General features: G+C 43.5%; 1 protein-coding gene across 3 annotated transcripts in view; it reads right to left on the bottom strand.

Annotated features, from left to right (window-relative positions):
- The window catches only part of Hivep2 (HIVEP zinc finger 2), a 220281-nt gene that overhangs the window by 153279 nt on the left and 50241 nt on the right, over nt 1–16761 (bottom strand). The window contains exon 2 of one of the 3 annotated variants that reach the window (XM_045157882.1): nt 13545–13619. The exons of 1 other annotated variant lie outside the window; for it this stretch is intronic. The gene's annotated coding sequence lies outside the window, so the exon portion shown is untranslated. Of the gene's footprint in view, nt 1–13544; nt 13623–16761 lie in introns of those variants that run through there. One more of the 3 variants, XM_004651154.2, reaches the window with a different exon arrangement.

The raw sequence follows: 16761 nt of genomic DNA, 5'->3' as shown, positions 1-16761 counted from the left end.
AAGAGACATATTAAGTGTTTGTGCAAATGCTATAGCTGAGAAAGTCATAAAAATTACATTTGAATCTCTACCTCCATGCTATTACAGAAACTAATGTCCTGTAAATGGAAAGAACACCATGTATATATCTTGCCAATTAAAGTACATGTCTGTAGGGAAAAATCCACTTTAAAATAATTACAAGGATGGTTACACTTCCATTTGTAAACCCCAGTGAAAGGATGCAGGGGTTCACTGCAGTCATTACCTTCCCCACAGTCTTCAGTTGTCACTCAGGTGAGACGGTGTTGTGCAACTTGACTCCTGAATTGTACCAGAGGTGCAAGTGGACAAGGTTTGGAGTCCTTAGCTCCATGTGAGCAACAATAATAATTCCCTTCTGTTCCATACTTTTTCAGTTCACAAATGACTGTCTACTTTGTCCATAATGCTGTGTACAGGCAAGCTCCAGAACAGGCTGAGGGTTGGTCCTTCTCATTTCAGTACAGTAACAGTGATAGAGTCAGGAGATAAACCCATTGGGTTGACTGTTCTTTGTTGTTTTGCTGTGTGTGTGTGTGTGTGTGTGTGTGTGTGTGTGTGTGTGTGTAATGTATATGTAATGTGTGTATATGAAATGTGTGTGTAATGTGTGCGGCATGTGCATATGTATGTGCTCTTGTGACATCCCATGTGCTTGCCTGCAGCAAGGAGTCATTTCTTTTTAGTAGCCAGAGTGTTGTTTCTCTCCATTGTTTTTCTACCTGGCCTTTTGTTTTGTTTTGTTTTGTTTTGTTTTGTTTTGTTTTGTTTTGTTTTGTTTTGTTTTGTTTTGTTTTGTTTTGTTGAGGTAGGCTCTCTCACTCTAGCCCAGGCTGATCTGGAATTCACTATAGTCTCAGGCTGACCCCAAACTCACAGTGATCCTCTTACTTCTGCCTCCCAAGAGCTGGGATTAAAGGCGTGTGCCACCATGCCCAGCTTATTTCTAGAGCTTTCTGGGCTCCATAGATTCTTGAGTCTCTGCTCCCCTGCAGAACTGGCATTACAGATGTTCCATGCCCACCTGTTCACATGGGATCTGGAGATGTAAACTTAGGTAATCTCCATACCTGTTCCCATGGGATCTGGAGATGTAAACTTAGGTAATCTCCATACCTGTTCCCATGGGATCTGGAGATGTAAACTTAGGTAATCTCCATACCTGTTCACATGGGATCTGGAGATGTGAATATAGGTAGTCTCCAATCCCCTCAGGCCCTTGTGCTTACACAGTAAGTGCACCGAACCACTGAACAACCTCTCCAGCCCCAGTTGTTAACTGTCCTAAGTCTAGAGCTCTTGTCTCTGTTCCTCAGAAAGTCCCAACTATATCATATTTCTAATGAAAACTTGGATTTCATTCATTTTCTCTCATGGGAATTGTAATAAAATATTAGGTATTATAATATATATATATATATATATATATATATATCATCATATATATGAGTATATGTATAATTTAATACTAGTATACAACTTAATAGTTTTAAAATGTGTTCTTTGGGCTGGAAAGATGACTCCAGCATTAAGAGCACTTTCTGCGCAATCATGAGGGCCTGAGGAGGCCTGAGAGACTATTGAGTTCAATTCCCAGGACCCACATAAACAGCTGGGCGTGGCCACACATGACTGAAACCCCAGTCCTATGGTGAGCAGAGACTGGAGAATCACCAAGCCTTTCAAAAAAACATAAACAAATTAAAATAAAAAAGGCAAGCTCTAGAATCAGTAAGAAACTCCAGCTCAAGTAAGAACGGGGGGAAAAAGCAATGGAGGGAGACACCTGACACTCCTCCTCAGCCACCACAGGCAAGTGCACAGGCACCAGACATGTATACACCTCACACACACACACACACACACACACACACACACACACACACACAGAGTGTTCTCAGCCACACTCACCTAACAGATCCTTATAAAACCTCATAAAGCAGGAATACCATGAAATGCAGTTTCCACCCCCACACAAGGAAATCAGGGCTTGGAGGAGAGATCTTCAAATCTTGACAGTGCTTTGCAGAATGACGGGAAGAGGTGGTAGGTATACTTGAGGCACAGGTGGGGACCTAGCTTCCAACCACCTGAATAACTTCAGGTAAGTCCCAAAACCTCTCTGGGTCTCACCTGTCTTCCATGTAAAACAAGACACTGAGTCACTCACCCATACCACCGAGCTGATAAAATCCCATCATTCTGCGACTCTGCACCCCTAACGTAAGGCCCCCAGATGGTGAAGAACTTGGTGGTCAGGCCCTGAAATCCCTCCTACAGAGCCATGCCGCCGCTCCACAAATGAAAAACTGGACCTAACTCGGGCACTCGGTCTGATAGTTTGTATGTTCATTTATCTTTTTGGAGCATTGGGTCCTGTAGGCCCTGTTTAGTCTTTGAGTCCTTGACTACGTCCAGCAATTAAAAAAAAAAAAAAAAAAAAAAAAAACAACAAGAAAGGCCAGCAGAGACAGGCATATGCAGGCAGGCACGGGGGTCCCGGGACTAGGGTGTGTCCTCACACGACCTTTGCTCCCAATGCTACAACACTTTCACCAGGGACATACAACATGCTTCTTTTGATGAGTTTCGATATCATTTTCATTTTCAGTTTTCAAAGAAATAGTACAGAGCCCAAGGTTACAGTAAAGGTGGGCACTTAAATCAAGGTCCTGGAATAGGGTCGCCATTAACTAAAACAACGTAACCAATCCAACCAAGAAGCTTTCCACGCTGAAGAAGGAGACAAGTCCCGAAGAAGTCACAGCTGAGGGTGCCATCACGTATCCACAAATCCCCAGATCCCCCATGCTGACTCCAAGAAGATTCTCCCTATATCCTCACTGTGGAGCCAGAGAAAGAAGCAACCTGACCCCCTGAAGAGTCTTTGGAGCCTGGCAGTAACCTGAGCTTGCTCTAGGTTATTTTTTGCTGATGGCGAGTGGTTCTTAAAGGGGCTGTGTTCTAAGCACACATGTCTAAACACAGGATGCAAGCCAATGACAGGGCAGATGTGATACACCTATCCTCGCGCTAAATGCAGTGCAGAGAACCGCAGGGCAAGTAAATGAGAAGACGTGGAATGACTATTTTAATGACCTTTCCACAGGAACAATCATAAACGCTGTGATGCAGAATCATTGGTTTAAAATACGGGCATGCTAAGGAATGTAAATATTCTTTTTTTTTTTAATTTTTATTTATTTATTTATTTGAGAGCGACAGACACAGAGAGAAAGACAGATAGAGGGAGAGAGAGAGAATGGGCGTGCCAGGGCTTCCAGCCTCTGCAAACGAACTCCAGATGCGTGCGCCCCCTCGTGCATCTGGCTAACGTGGGACCTGGGGAACCGAGCCTCGAACCGGGGTCCTTAGGCTTCACAGGCAAGCGCTTAACCGCTAAGCCATCTCTCCAGCCCGGAACGTAAATATTCTATTGGCTTAAACAGTACAGAGATAACAAGCCAAGTCCAGGGCTTTGTCCTCAAGGCAAGCTTGCTGTCTAAGCAGGGAGTGGGGAGCAGAGATTAGAGTTGGACAAGATGCCAGCACTGGCTCTAAAGTTACCCTTCCACATAAATACTCACTGCCACCGCAAGAAGTACAGTTAGTCCGTGTGCAGAACAGGGAAAGGAGAGAGCTCTGTGTGGCTTCATAGCACACTGAGGCCACTTCCAATCGTCTCACAATGCAAATGGTGCTAATTCCCAAAGCAAATACTCCATTCAAAATAACAATTCACATGAAACAATCAGTCTTTTCATCTTCTGGCCCACATCTCTACACCAGCCAAGGGAGAAGTTACAGGAATAATCCAGGAACAAGAACAGTGAGATCCAATCATAAATGCCCAGGGTTGGTCAGCCTGCTGTATTGCTGAGTGACCTTGGCCAAGTTATGCTAAGCCTCCCCCTTTGTGGGAATCATGGTGGTGCCCATTTTAGAGATGAAAGGAGATGTCTCTAGGCAAACATATTTGGACTGGAGCCTGACACGAAGAATCTCCTCAGTGAAGCTGTTGTCCTTATCAAGTGTATTGGAATCCCTACGTGGCAGGTGTATCATTCTGTTTTCCTTGAATTTTGACGGTGTTGACAATGTACAATCATTTTTAAACAATCATGTGACTATTTGTTGATAAGGTACTTTATAAACAGCATCTTCATTCCTCTTCACTCTCCCATGCAAATGACTCAATATGATGAGGATGCAGCTCACAGGTGTTGGGAAATTGTCAGACTCCCAGCTAGTGAAGGGCAAGTCAGGAATCTTAACTTGGATCTGACATTAAGGACCGTGCTCTCAATTCCTCCCTCACTAATAAGAAGTAGTTCGGGAAATGGCTTCAGGTACTGCAGAACAACCAAGGGATCCAGTTCTATTCTGCACCAGCTAACTGTGCTCTCAGACCATTAACTTTCTTCATGTCTGTTTCACCTGCAAGCCATGATTTTTGTTGTTCTTTTGGTCTAATCTCTGCAGGACGTTAACCACCCATTATCAGGCTAGAGGTTACTCCACAGAGAATAATAAGGTTCCCTGAAACTCCGATTAAAATGACATTATTCTAAATGTTCATTTCCGAGCCACAAAAGTGAAATTCACAAGACACACCTCATGTAAATCATTGTAATTCTATACAGATGCACAATGTCTTATAATTCATATAGCATCTTCACAAGCATTCACTTACTTAGTCTGCCTGACAGCTCAACAAGGTGGCACTGAGCCCATCTCTCGGGGGAGGGGTAATCTGATACAGGTTGAGTCAACTGTCTACAAGCCACATAATCAGTTGAGTCACATCTTGAAATACCCAGGTTTTCAAATATCATGTCTATGTTCCATGCGTTTTATGATCTGTTGCTCTGAGAAAATATCAGTGTTTCTCTTGTGTGATACGCTATGCTAAGCAACATATCAAAGTACCATTTATTATTAGCACCCCCTCCTGTCCTTAATGCACTGTCTTCCACTTGTGTTAAAAAAAAATACACTTTCAATTAACCTCTATACTATTTTCCAATATAGCCCAAGTCCTATTCAATAATGAGATTGGGCCAACAGGATAACTTCCCAAAGATTGAGTGCTCAAGAGGACAGGGGCCTTACCCTAAGCATCACTTTACAGCAACTAGCATATTTACTCACCGAAGCCAGTGGTTGTAGCTAAATATGGCTCAGGAGAACTTAAACTTTATGAAATACATATCCATAATTTGAATAATCTTATTTTCCTATTTTAGGTACTTCTAACAGAGAGCATGACATTATAAGTTACGCTTCAGGAGAGCACTAGCCGTCCACTATTGTGCTTCACACTGTTCACATATTTTTACACTGAATAATTTATCTTCGGCAGAAGCTGTATTAGCAGGTGCATTTTTATTCAACAGGTGAGGAATTGCATCAGGTTAACTTGCCATAGGGTATGGAGCTCGTGAGTAGGGAAGTAGCACTTTGAACTTACGGATAATGGCATCCACAACACGCATTTATAACCATTCGAACAACCTGTCCTCATTGAGTGAAGGCCAGAACTAAAATCAGACCTAAATCTTCATGACCATTCCAGAAGTAGAAACAAACTTTTACAAACCAAAGGTAGCTTTGATAATTCACTGGCAGTTGAGTAACTGACTAGTTAGTGCAAAGCCCTTTGTCCAGACCCCAGTAGTAAAAATGAAGAAAAAGGCTCACCCAACTATTGGTTACAACAACCTTACTCCATGAGCAGAAACTTGTAAGGAGCATCATACCTATCACATTGCAATTTTAAAGCTAAAAAAAAAAAGAAAAAGAAAAAGAAAAAGAAAAAGAAAAAAAAAGCATAGCACATTTTAATTTAATAAAGTTTAGATTTATACCAGCTCCCCTCTTCATGGACAGCACTTTGTTTTTTGCCCCTATGCAATCTGATATGTTTCACAATGGTTATCATTTATCATCTTAAAGTGGTTGTGATTCTGTCATCTATTGAAATTCCCCTTTTAAAAGGAACTGCTGCCCCACAATGCATGACACAATCCCCATGGGGTTGACCGGCATCACCAATGAGGCGGGCCCCCTTCAGAAAAACACCTCGGGAGGCAGAGGTAGGAGGATTACTATGAGTTTGAGGCCACCCTGAGACTCCATAGTGAATTCCAGGTCAGCCTGGGCTAGAGTGAGACCCTACCTTAAACAACCAAAAAAAAAAAAAAAAAAAAATCTTGCCTAATACAAAAGGGGAGGGTTTTTTTTTTTTAGATCAATAAAAGAAAGTGGTTTTTCTCAGGGAAACATCTCCTCAATGCAGGTTCTGTCCCAAAACTTACTAGTACCCCTTCTATCTCAACCACAGCTCTCCAAGCTCAGAGCACTGACCATTCTCATCTTTCCTTTATATCATCTCCTTTTATTCCTCTAAGGACTCTGTCTTGTTAGCATATACAAGTAGATTCACGGCTACGCAAAACCGCTGCCTATTCCTCTGTTTGCATCTCACCTCCTCCTATGCATAGCCAAGCTTTTTGAAAAACTGCTCAAAATCCAAACTTCACAAGGGCATTGGGCATGACTTCTGTTCCACTCTGTATTCCAGGTGCAGGAGTAGTTCATGTATGCGTCTGCTGTGCAATAGTGGCATGAGAGCAATGGTAGTAAACAACTGTTTCCTATTGGGTATGGGGCCCATTCAGCAGGAAAGATCTCATGCCTGCTACTGAAAACTTGGTTAGAAGACCAAGGCTAGGGAGGCCATCAGCCCCTAGAGAATAACCTAACACTATTGATAGGCAGAATGGACAGGATGTCAGACTGCCTTCTGAATATTAATATTTATAGCTATCAGTTGGGGCCCCTCAGCCGGGATCACATAAGTTTCTGTTTGCAGTGGGCAGAAGTTAATACAGGTACACAAAGTGGGTAGAAGTCCTGAGAATATGTGGCTATTGTGAGCTCAGACCTCAAGAGGACCCTTAAACCATCCCATCCAAGGCTCAAGGGAACACTGCAGAAGAGAGGCTGGGAAGAGTGTAGACAGCCAGGAGACAGGAGAAGTTACACAGAGGGCTGTCTTCTAAACAGGACATGGCCAGGACACTGGTGACCTCACAATAGCTGTGGTTTCCTGCACAAAACTAAGCCTTATCAACAGACCATCATAGATCAGGGAGAGGCACAAAAGACCTCTCTCTTCCTAGAGCAGCTATTAGCAGTTAATGGTTTCTCGGGGACAGGGAGTCATGTTCTGCAGTGGTGTTGCTACTGGTGAGCTGTCTATACTACAGCAAATAATCCATGTTTTCAGCCTCTTTGCTGGGCTCCAGGTCTTGGTATCAGCCTGGGATGCTGCAGTAATAATCTGCACTTCACTGGGAAACTGGCTTTGAATCCAGAGTCTTAAAGAAAGTATCACTTCACCTACCACAAACAGCCTGCAAGTTACTAACAGCTATTGCCTCTACTTTATGGACTAGGAAATCAAGGAACCCAGAGGCTAAAATAAAAATCATACATGCCAAAAATGAATGAGGGGCTGGAGAGATGGCTTAGCAGTTAAGCGCTTGCCTGTGAAGCCTAAGGACCCCGGTTCAAGGCTCGCTTCCCCAGGTCCCACGTTAGCCAGATGCACAAGGGGGCGCATGCGTCTGGAGTTCGTTTGCAGTGGCTGGAGGCCCTGGCGCGTCAATTCTCTCTCTCTCCCTCTATCTGTCTTTCTCTCTGTGTCTGTTGCTCTCAAATAAATAAATAAAAACTGACCAAAAAAAATTTTTTAAAAAATGAATGAGAAGTTGGGGAAGTAAAAATGAAACGGATCATTCATATCCCAAAGCCACACCTATTTCCCCAGACCAATATGACCACAATCAACATATGTAAAACATGGGCTATTCTCTGCTTGTCTCAAAGGCCTGATCATCTTCCTTATCCCAGATACCACTACCCACCTCGTTGTCCTGGGAACTGACTTCTTTCTGCTTCACTTCACACTGGCCCAGTCACCCAGCACTGTTTCCCAAGCTCAACAACCCATGCTATATTCTCAATATTCTCAATATCACAGCATTAGTTCTGGCTTTAAGTTTATCTTTCTTTTGAAAATGACTGCAATGGTCAGCACACCATTTCTCCCACATCCAGACACGGTTTCCTCTAATTTGTTCCCACAATGGTGCCTACAAGATATGTATAAAAAGTAAGTTTTAAAAAGGGAGTGGCCTCCCCATCATACCTCAAAAGGGCCCCGCCTGACACTAAGAGCAATTGGCGAAACAAGCAAGGATGCTGTTTTCCTGATGAACCGGATACCAGCACAAGGGGGAAGGAGACCAACACAGAGAAACATCAACTCCTACCAAATCAGAGAGCCAGAGCCTCAGAGGCCCCCAACACCGCAGCACTGAAGCAGACCAAAAATGAACCCAACATGGCTCAGGGAAATCTTGCGGAAGAGGGGGCGGACAGAATGTCAGAGCCACATGTTGGGTCATGATATGCAGAGACATTTATCCTACCCATGACTGTGGGCTAACTCCAGAATGCACGACCCATATACCTCAACAAGGAGGGACTAAGGGGAGGGAGTAGGTCGTGGATGAGCCTAATAATGGTACCAAATTGACTGTATTCACTTAGCACAAAACTAATTAATTTTTTTTAAAAAAAAAAAGGTTGCTGGGCATGGTGGCACATGCCTTTAATCCCAGCACTTGGGAAGCAGAGGTAGCCTGAGTTTGAGTTCGAGGCCACCTTGAGACTCCATAGTGTATTCCAGTTCAGCACAGGCTAGAGTGAGACCCTACCTCGGAAAAAAAAAAAAAAAAAAAGGTGGCTGAAGAGATGCTTTGCAGATAAGGCACTTGCCTGTGAAACCTAAGGACCCAAGTTCAGTTCTCCAGGTCCACGTAAGCCAGATATACAAGGTGGCGCAGGTGTCGAGTTAGTTGTCAGTGCCTAGAGGCCCTGGCATGTCCATTCTAATTCTCTCTCACTTTCTCTCTCCCTCTCCCTCATTCATTCTCTCTCTCATAAATAAATACAAATAAAAATTTTTAAAGATATATATAAATGCAAGTCTGAGCATATCTGTCTCCTTTCCTTACAGGATAGAGGTCAAATACACCAATATGACCTTCCTTGACGGATCAAGTCCATCCAGAGCTCTCCTCCTCCATGCTCTCTGTAATCCAGCCACGAGAAGATTTGCTGCTCACTCAGGAAAGTACCCTGCCATCCCCCTGCCTCTACACTCAGAAGCCAGGGCTTTATCTCCCTGGAATGTCCTTCTTCCTGCTGTCTTTCAAAGCCCCACAGTCCTGCAAGATCTCACTCAAGCATGGGCTCCTCTGTCAAGCCCCTCAAGCAAGACTGGAGCCTGGCTTTCATGTCACAGCTAAGTTTAGTAGATCCTTCTCAGATAACTCACTTCACAACATACTGCTATTTCTTCTGCAGTGTGTGTAATTTTCATTTCCAGAACATCAAGGTCTCAGGAAAAGACATAATATCTTTCATTTTCGCATGCTCATACCACCAGCATGCAAAAAGAGAAAAAAACAATTCATTTGAACAAGTGAATTGGCTATGTATATACAGGTAATCTTGTTGCAATTGACTTCTTTTAAATAAATCCAAAAAGTATATTCCCCATAGAAACAGTGGTGGGAGATTAGATCATTTTTTCTTTGTGAGTCTAGCAAGTAGCTCGAAGTATGAGCTGCAAACAGCACTAAACTCCTGTGTTAAGTGTCCTCCAGAGTACAATATACTCTCCCTTCAGCCTCACTTCAACAGTCTCTTCTACCACCACAGACATTCAAGATTCTGGCCAGGAATAAAACCCAAGAGTGAAAAGAAAAGAATGACACCATATTGAAGTTGGTGGTGGTGATACATGCCTGTACTATTTGGGAGGCTAAGGCAGGACGATTGTAACTTCCAAACTAGACTACACAGCAAGACTGTCAAAAAAAAAAAAAAAAAAAAGGATCTGTGCTGATAAGTGACAACTGAGGATTCAGCTCTTAATCAAACATCTCTACACACCCTCCCATGGCTCAGGAACTATGTCAGAAGAGGTGGCAGAAAGAATGTAAAATCCAAATGATAGGGAGATGGGGAGAAGTGTTCCATAATGCTGTCTCTCAGACACAAAGTGGTGGTTGTATCCATGACCTTCTCATAGGGGCTGTGGTTACCTGCACAAGGCCTGCATAGGATTAGGCCCATCAACAAGTTGTCATGGATGATGCAGGAGAACAAAAAGAGAAAGAAAGAAAGAAAGAAAGAAAGAAAGAAAGAAAGAAAGAAAGAAAGAAAGAAAGAAAGAAAGAAAGAAAGAAAGAAAGAAAGGAAGGAAGGAAGGAAGGAAGGAAGGAAGGAAGGAAGGAAGGGAGGAGGGAGGGAGGGAGGGAGGGAGGGAGGGAGGAAGGAAGGAAGGAAGGAAGGAAAAGAAAAAAGATCTTAAGGGCTGGAGGGTTGACTTAGTATTTAGGACATCTGCCTGCAAAGCCTAAGGACCCAGGTTCACTTCCCCAGTACCCACGTAAACTAGATGCACAAGGTGGCACGTGCATCTGGAGTTCATTTGCAGTGGCTAGAGGCCCTGGTGCACCCATTCTCTCTGCCTCTTTTCTCTCCCTCTCTCTATCTCTCTCTCAAAAATAAATAAAATGAATTTAAAAATAAAATATCTGCCAGGTGTGGTGGCACATGCCTTTAATCCCAGCACTTGGGAGGCAGAGATAGGAGGATCACTGTGAGTTTGAGGCCACCCTGAGACTACATAGTGAGCTCCAGGTCATCCTGGGCTAGAGGGGGATTCTACCTCGAAAAACCAAAATAAATAAATAAATAATCAATATAGAAGGGGAACTAGTAGAAAAGGAGAGGGACTGCTGTGGTGCAGGAACAAAGAAGGATAGTGGGTGGAGATTATGTTTAATTATTGAATAGGATTTAGCTTTGATCCCTAATCTCTGAACCCAGTGGAGATGATTATCCATCCATAATTTATTGTAGATTATCCTCAGGGCAGCAAGGAGGGGCGGAGTGTGTGACTATCTCCGGGGTTGGCTGATGTGGAACAAACTGTGGCATCACTACTAGGAGAAGGACAGGAGCGTGGGCAGGTGAGCAGTGCGGTAGTGATACGGTCTCTCCTGACGGAGAGAGGAGAGAAAGGACAGCTGAGGACAGTTGTGTATGTGACGCACAGTAAGAGAAAAGAATTTAAGTTTAAGACTTGAATGACAGGCTGGTAAAACATGAGCAAGAATACTTAATTCACCAATTTTTCAACTCATGGCCACGTGGCATTTTAGTACAAGCTAGAGGGCTGGAGAGATGGCTTTGCAGTTAAGGCACTTGCCTGCAAAGCCTAAGGATCCATGTTTGACTCTCCAGATCCCATGTAAGTCAGACACACAAAGGTGAGGCAAGCACAAGGTTGCACATGTGTAAGCATCTGGAGTTCGACTGCAGTGGCTGAGGCCCTGGAATGCCAGTTCCCTCTCTCCCACTGTCTCCCTCTTTCTCTCTCTCTCTCTCTTCCTCTCCCTAAAATAAAAATAGAAAAGATACAGAGCTGGAGAAATGGCTTAGCAGTTAAGGCGCTTCCCTATGAAGCCTAGGAACCCATGTTCGACTCTCCAGATCCCATGTAAACCAGACACACAAAAGGTGAAGCAAATGCAAGGTCACACATGCCCACTAGGTAGCACAAGTGTCTGAAGTTCGACTGCAATGGCTGAGGCCCTGGCAGGCCAATGTTCTCTTTCTCTCTCTCTCTCCCTCTCTCTCCCTCTCTCTTCCCTCCCCCCCCCCCATCACTCTCTCTCTAAAATAAAAACAAAAAGTAAAAAGAAGAAAAATGACAGAGGGCTAGAGAAATGGCTTAGTGGTTAAGATGCTTGCCTGCAAAGCCTAAGGACCCGTGTTCAACTCTCCAGATCCCATGTAAGCCACATGCACAAAGGTGAGGCAAGTGCAAGGTCGCACATGTCCACTAGGTGGCACAAGCATCTGCAGTTCAGCTATAGTGGCTGAGGTCCTAGCATGCCAATTCTCTCTCAATCTCTCTCTCAATCTCTGTCTCTCTGTCTCTGTCTGTCTGTCTGTCTCTCTCTCTCTCTCTCTCTCTCAATCTCTTCCTTTCTCACTCCTTCTAAAAAAAAAAGAAGAAGATAGAGTGCACCCCTCCCCACAAAGAAGAAAGCCAAATGCAGTGGTCAGCAGCCCTACACTTAGTATGTGAGCTATGACTGAACAATTCTCCCTGGATGGCACTGTGGAGAGCAACAGCCAAATGCTCGTGAGGACACACAGAAAAACACGAAGCATGAAGACACTGATAGAGCAGAGGGGGAGAACAGTTCATTTGTATGTAGCAACCCTCTTGAACTGCCTTTGCTTTCTTCCCTGCTGGAGAGAGAGAGAGAGATGAAGTGACTGGAGAGAATGAGACTTGTAAATGTGAAAGACCTTAGAGGGCAGCTGACATGGACTCCTATCAGGCCTCCTTAAACAAAGGCCTGATTATTACCCACACATAAAAGTGTGTGGGCAATACTTGGAGGGCTGGGTTTTCTCCAACCAAACTCACTCCCAGCCCCAGGATTTGAATGCATTTGTGTACACACACCCTCTGACATTCTGCGTTCTTCATGTTGCCATGGAGTTAGAACGGCTGTGGTTCGGCTAGAAGCATCATATCTCTTTTCTGCTTCTAAAAGCAGAGGTAAGAACTGGTGTGTTGCATTAGCACCCCTTGTATTACTGATTTTCAGATGTCTTGGTATTCTACATGAATTTTAATCATTTTGTTTTTTTAACCTAGTAAGATTAATACAATAGAACCAGCTGTCAAACTGATTTTTTTTTTGGGGGGGGTGGTTAGGTAAGGTCTCACTGTAGCCCAGACTGACCTGGAATTCACTATGTAGTCTCAGAGTGGTTTCAAATTCACAGCAATCCTCCTACCTCTGTCTCCCAAGTGCTGGGATTAAAGGTATGCACCACCACACCCGGTCCCCTGATTCTCGTTTAATAGCATCCATATGTCAAAACGAGCCCATATGTAATCTGTGAGCTTCGCCCACCACTGCCCCTTCTAACAGAGCGTGTTTATGAGCTTATAACATCTACAGCATTTGATGGTAAATGTAAATTATAAATAAATACATCTGTATCCAATAAATATACATATCAAATCAGTAGCTGTGTTTTCTGGCATGATAAATAAAAATATTATTTATACTCTGATAATTACTTTGCAAATAGGCTCCAAGAATCAAAATCATATCTAGAATACTTTTGCAAATATAGATATACCTCTGCAAGTTCCTCTTGGATCTCATTTCAAAGCTCAGCTCTTGCCCTACTGTTTGGAAATTAAATAAAAGAATCTAAAAAGGGGAGCATGGAATGATTTCCTAGGGCAAACTCAGTGTCCCTTCCATCCCTTCTTTTTGGAGTTTGCATGATAAAATGTCTGCCAAAACAGGTGCACAGGAGTCAAAGAAAATGATTTTTGGTCCTACCTGGAAATCTCCTTTCGGTCCTAGTCACATGGTCTCATTATCTTGAGTCTCAATTTCTCAGGTAAATTCACCAATCTGCTGACAAGAAGTTTCATGTTATGACTTCTCCTCCCACAACGCATACCTTAAAACGTGACTATGAAAATAGCCCTTAACATTCACCAGAGCCACAAAACCGAACCTGTTGGTTTGAAAGATGAGGGTGTGTGTGGCGGGGGGGTGGGGGAGGCAACGCAGCTGGGGACACCTACTACCTGCTGCACCAAACTCCCTAGAGTGCCACAGTGCTCTGCTAAGTAGCATTCCTAAAACTCGAATACTTTCTGAGCAGCAAAATACATGGGGATGGATTTGGGTGATAACCCCCAAAATGAAATAGATAACCATGAGCCTGTACCGAAATCAGGCAATTAATGTCTGAAGTCAAGAGATGACACGTCAATGAGATGGACACTTCATCTGCACCTGTGTGAATGTCTGCACCCAGACTCATAACTTCAGTCTACACAATCTTGGATAATATCCTTTTTTAATATTTATTTTAATTTATCTGTAAGCAGAGATAGGGAGAAAAGAGACAGACAGAGAGAATAGTCTCGTGCCAGGGCTTCCATCCAGTTCAAACGAATTCCAGACGCATTCACTACTTTGTGCATCTGGCTTTACATGGGGATCGGGGAATCAAACCCTGGTCATTAGGTTTTGCAGCAAGTGTTTTAACCACTTTCCAGTCTCCAAATCCTCTGTAGAAATCATTCCTATATAAACCCAGTGGAGTACATCATGGTATATACTATTACACTATCATATGTCACATGGTATGTAGGTTTTGTTCTTTTTTTTGTAGTGCAGGCTGGTCTTCAACTCCTTATGTAGCCAATGAGAGCCTTAAACCTCTGATCTTTCTGGTTCCAACTCTTAAGTGCTGAGACTCTAGACGTGCACCACCATACCCAGTTTGAATGGTGCTAGGGATCAAACTCAGGGCTTCATGCATTCTAGACAAGCACTACACCAAAAGAACTACATCTCCAGCCCCTATATTTGATATTATATTAAATTTTTTGAAGGAAGGGAGGAGGGTACTTAATAGGTTGGTATTGTATATATATAAGTACAATGATTGAGATGGGGAGGTAATAGGATGGAGAATGGAATTTCAAAGGGAAAAGTGGGAGGGGGAAGGGAGGGTATTACCATGGGATATTTTTTTTTAATCATGGAAAATGTTAATAAAATTTAAATAAATAAAATATTCAAATATAAAAAAAATTTCTTTTGCCCAGGCATGTGTCACATGCCTTTAATCTCAGCACTCTGGAGGCAGAGGTAGGAGGAATGCCATGAGGTCGAGGTCATCCTGAGACTACATAGTGAATTTCAGGTCAGCGCCTGGGTTACAGAAAGACCTTATCTCAAAAAAAAAAAAAAAGAAAGAAAGAAAAAAAAAAAAGAAAAAGAAAAATGCAGGCTGGAGTGATAGCTTAGGGGTTAAGGCATTTGCCTGCAAAGCCAAGGGACCCAGGTTCGATTCCCCAGGACCCATGTTAGCCAGATGCACAAGGGGGCGCACACGACTGGAGTTTGTTTGCAGTGGCTAGAGGTCCTAGAGCACCCATTTTCTCTCTCTTTCTGTCTCCTTCTCTCTCTGACTTTCTCTCCCTCTTTCTCTGCCAAATAAATAGAAATATTTTTTTTTAAATTGCATGTGTGTGATAAATGGTGTATGCCCATGAGTGCAGATGCATGGGCCCCATGCACATGCATGCAGAGGCCAGAGGAGAACGTTGGGTGTCCTTCTCTTTTCACTCACCCATGCATTTCTTTCCTTGAGAAGGGGTCTGTCCTCAGCCTGACGCTGCTGTCCATCAGTGAGACCCCTCTCCCACTGGGGCTGCACACAAGCATGGCCACGCCCATCTTTTTCATGGGTTCTGGAGAATTGAAACTTAGCAGTCTCCAGCCTGAGAGGCCCTCGTGCTTAAGCAGCGAGTGCTCTTAACAGTTGAGCCACTTCCCCAGCCTCGTGCATTATTATTTTTTAAATGAGTAGCTAATTAAAACTAAATGAACTTCTCTGGCCAAGCAAACTCTTTAAATCTGTTAATCGGCCATCCAAATAGACTGACCTTTTTCAATGGTGACTTTTGTTTTCCACGATAGCTTTTCTTTTTGAGACTGAGGAAGAGAGAGAGAGAAAATGGGCACATCAGGGCCTCTAGTTACTGCAAATGAATTCCAGATTTATGCACCACCTTGTGAATCTGGCTTTATGTGGGTGCTGGAAAATCGAATCGAACCTTCGTCTTTTGTCTTTGCCAGCAAGCATCTAAACCACTAAGCCTTCTCTCCAGCCACCCCACTTTTTTTTAAGTGATTTATTTTTTATTTATTTGCGAGGAAAGAAAGAGCAAAAGAGAATGGGTACTCTGAGGCCTCTTGCCTCCACCAATGAGCTTCAGATGCACGTGCCATTTTGGTGCATCTGGCTTTATGTGGGTACTGAGGAATCAAACCTTGGGTGGCAGGTTTTGTAATCAAGTACCTTCAACCAGTGCGCAATCTCTTCAGGCCTTCTTTGGATTTTAATGCCCCCAAAACACATCAAAAGTGACATGTTCAGCTGTCATACACACTTTTTTTTTCCTCCCCATAAACTCTGTGTGTTTCAGTAGTGACTAGCACTGACATGCCTGATGCTGCAGATGCTGGCATCCACCTGAACGGGCTTGCTCCCAGTGTGTGTCGGTGGCACCTCCATACCGACAGTCCAATGTGTAAGGCCTTCTGAGCACCCCAGCTAGAGCCCAATGCTGTGGGCGGACTGGCATTCCCCTGTCTTTTGGCTGAGTGACAGCAACCACAGGAGCCGAAAGGCAGGTGGAGAGCTGATGAATAAAATGATAAGTATGTATGATGAAACAGGATGTTAGGGGGAAGACAAGGTGGAATGTCTTCACTACCAAGCAACATGTGCTACTGCAGAGCTGACAAATGTCCCTTTGTTATGAAACTGGGAGCAGTGAAGAGATCTTTTTCCAGTGTTTTCCCTTCATTCTAAATAATTTAAAAAATTGCTACTATACAACACATCATCATCTAGACATAGTGGGCTTATGAAACCATAAGCACTGTCTTCCAACAAGCATAGTTGTCCACTGACAATACTTCAGTGATTTTAAAATACCTTTTCTTTCAGGCCAGACAGCACATTTTC

Source organism: Jaculus jaculus, chromosome 9 (assembly GCF_020740685.1).
Source record: "Jaculus jaculus isolate mJacJac1 chromosome 9, mJacJac1.mat.Y.cur, whole genome shotgun sequence".
Lineage (NCBI taxonomy): Eukaryota > Metazoa > Chordata > Mammalia > Rodentia > Dipodidae > Jaculus > Jaculus jaculus.
The sequence above is the reverse complement of the archived record's forward strand: the minus strand, read 5'-3'. Positions and strand labels throughout refer to the sequence as shown.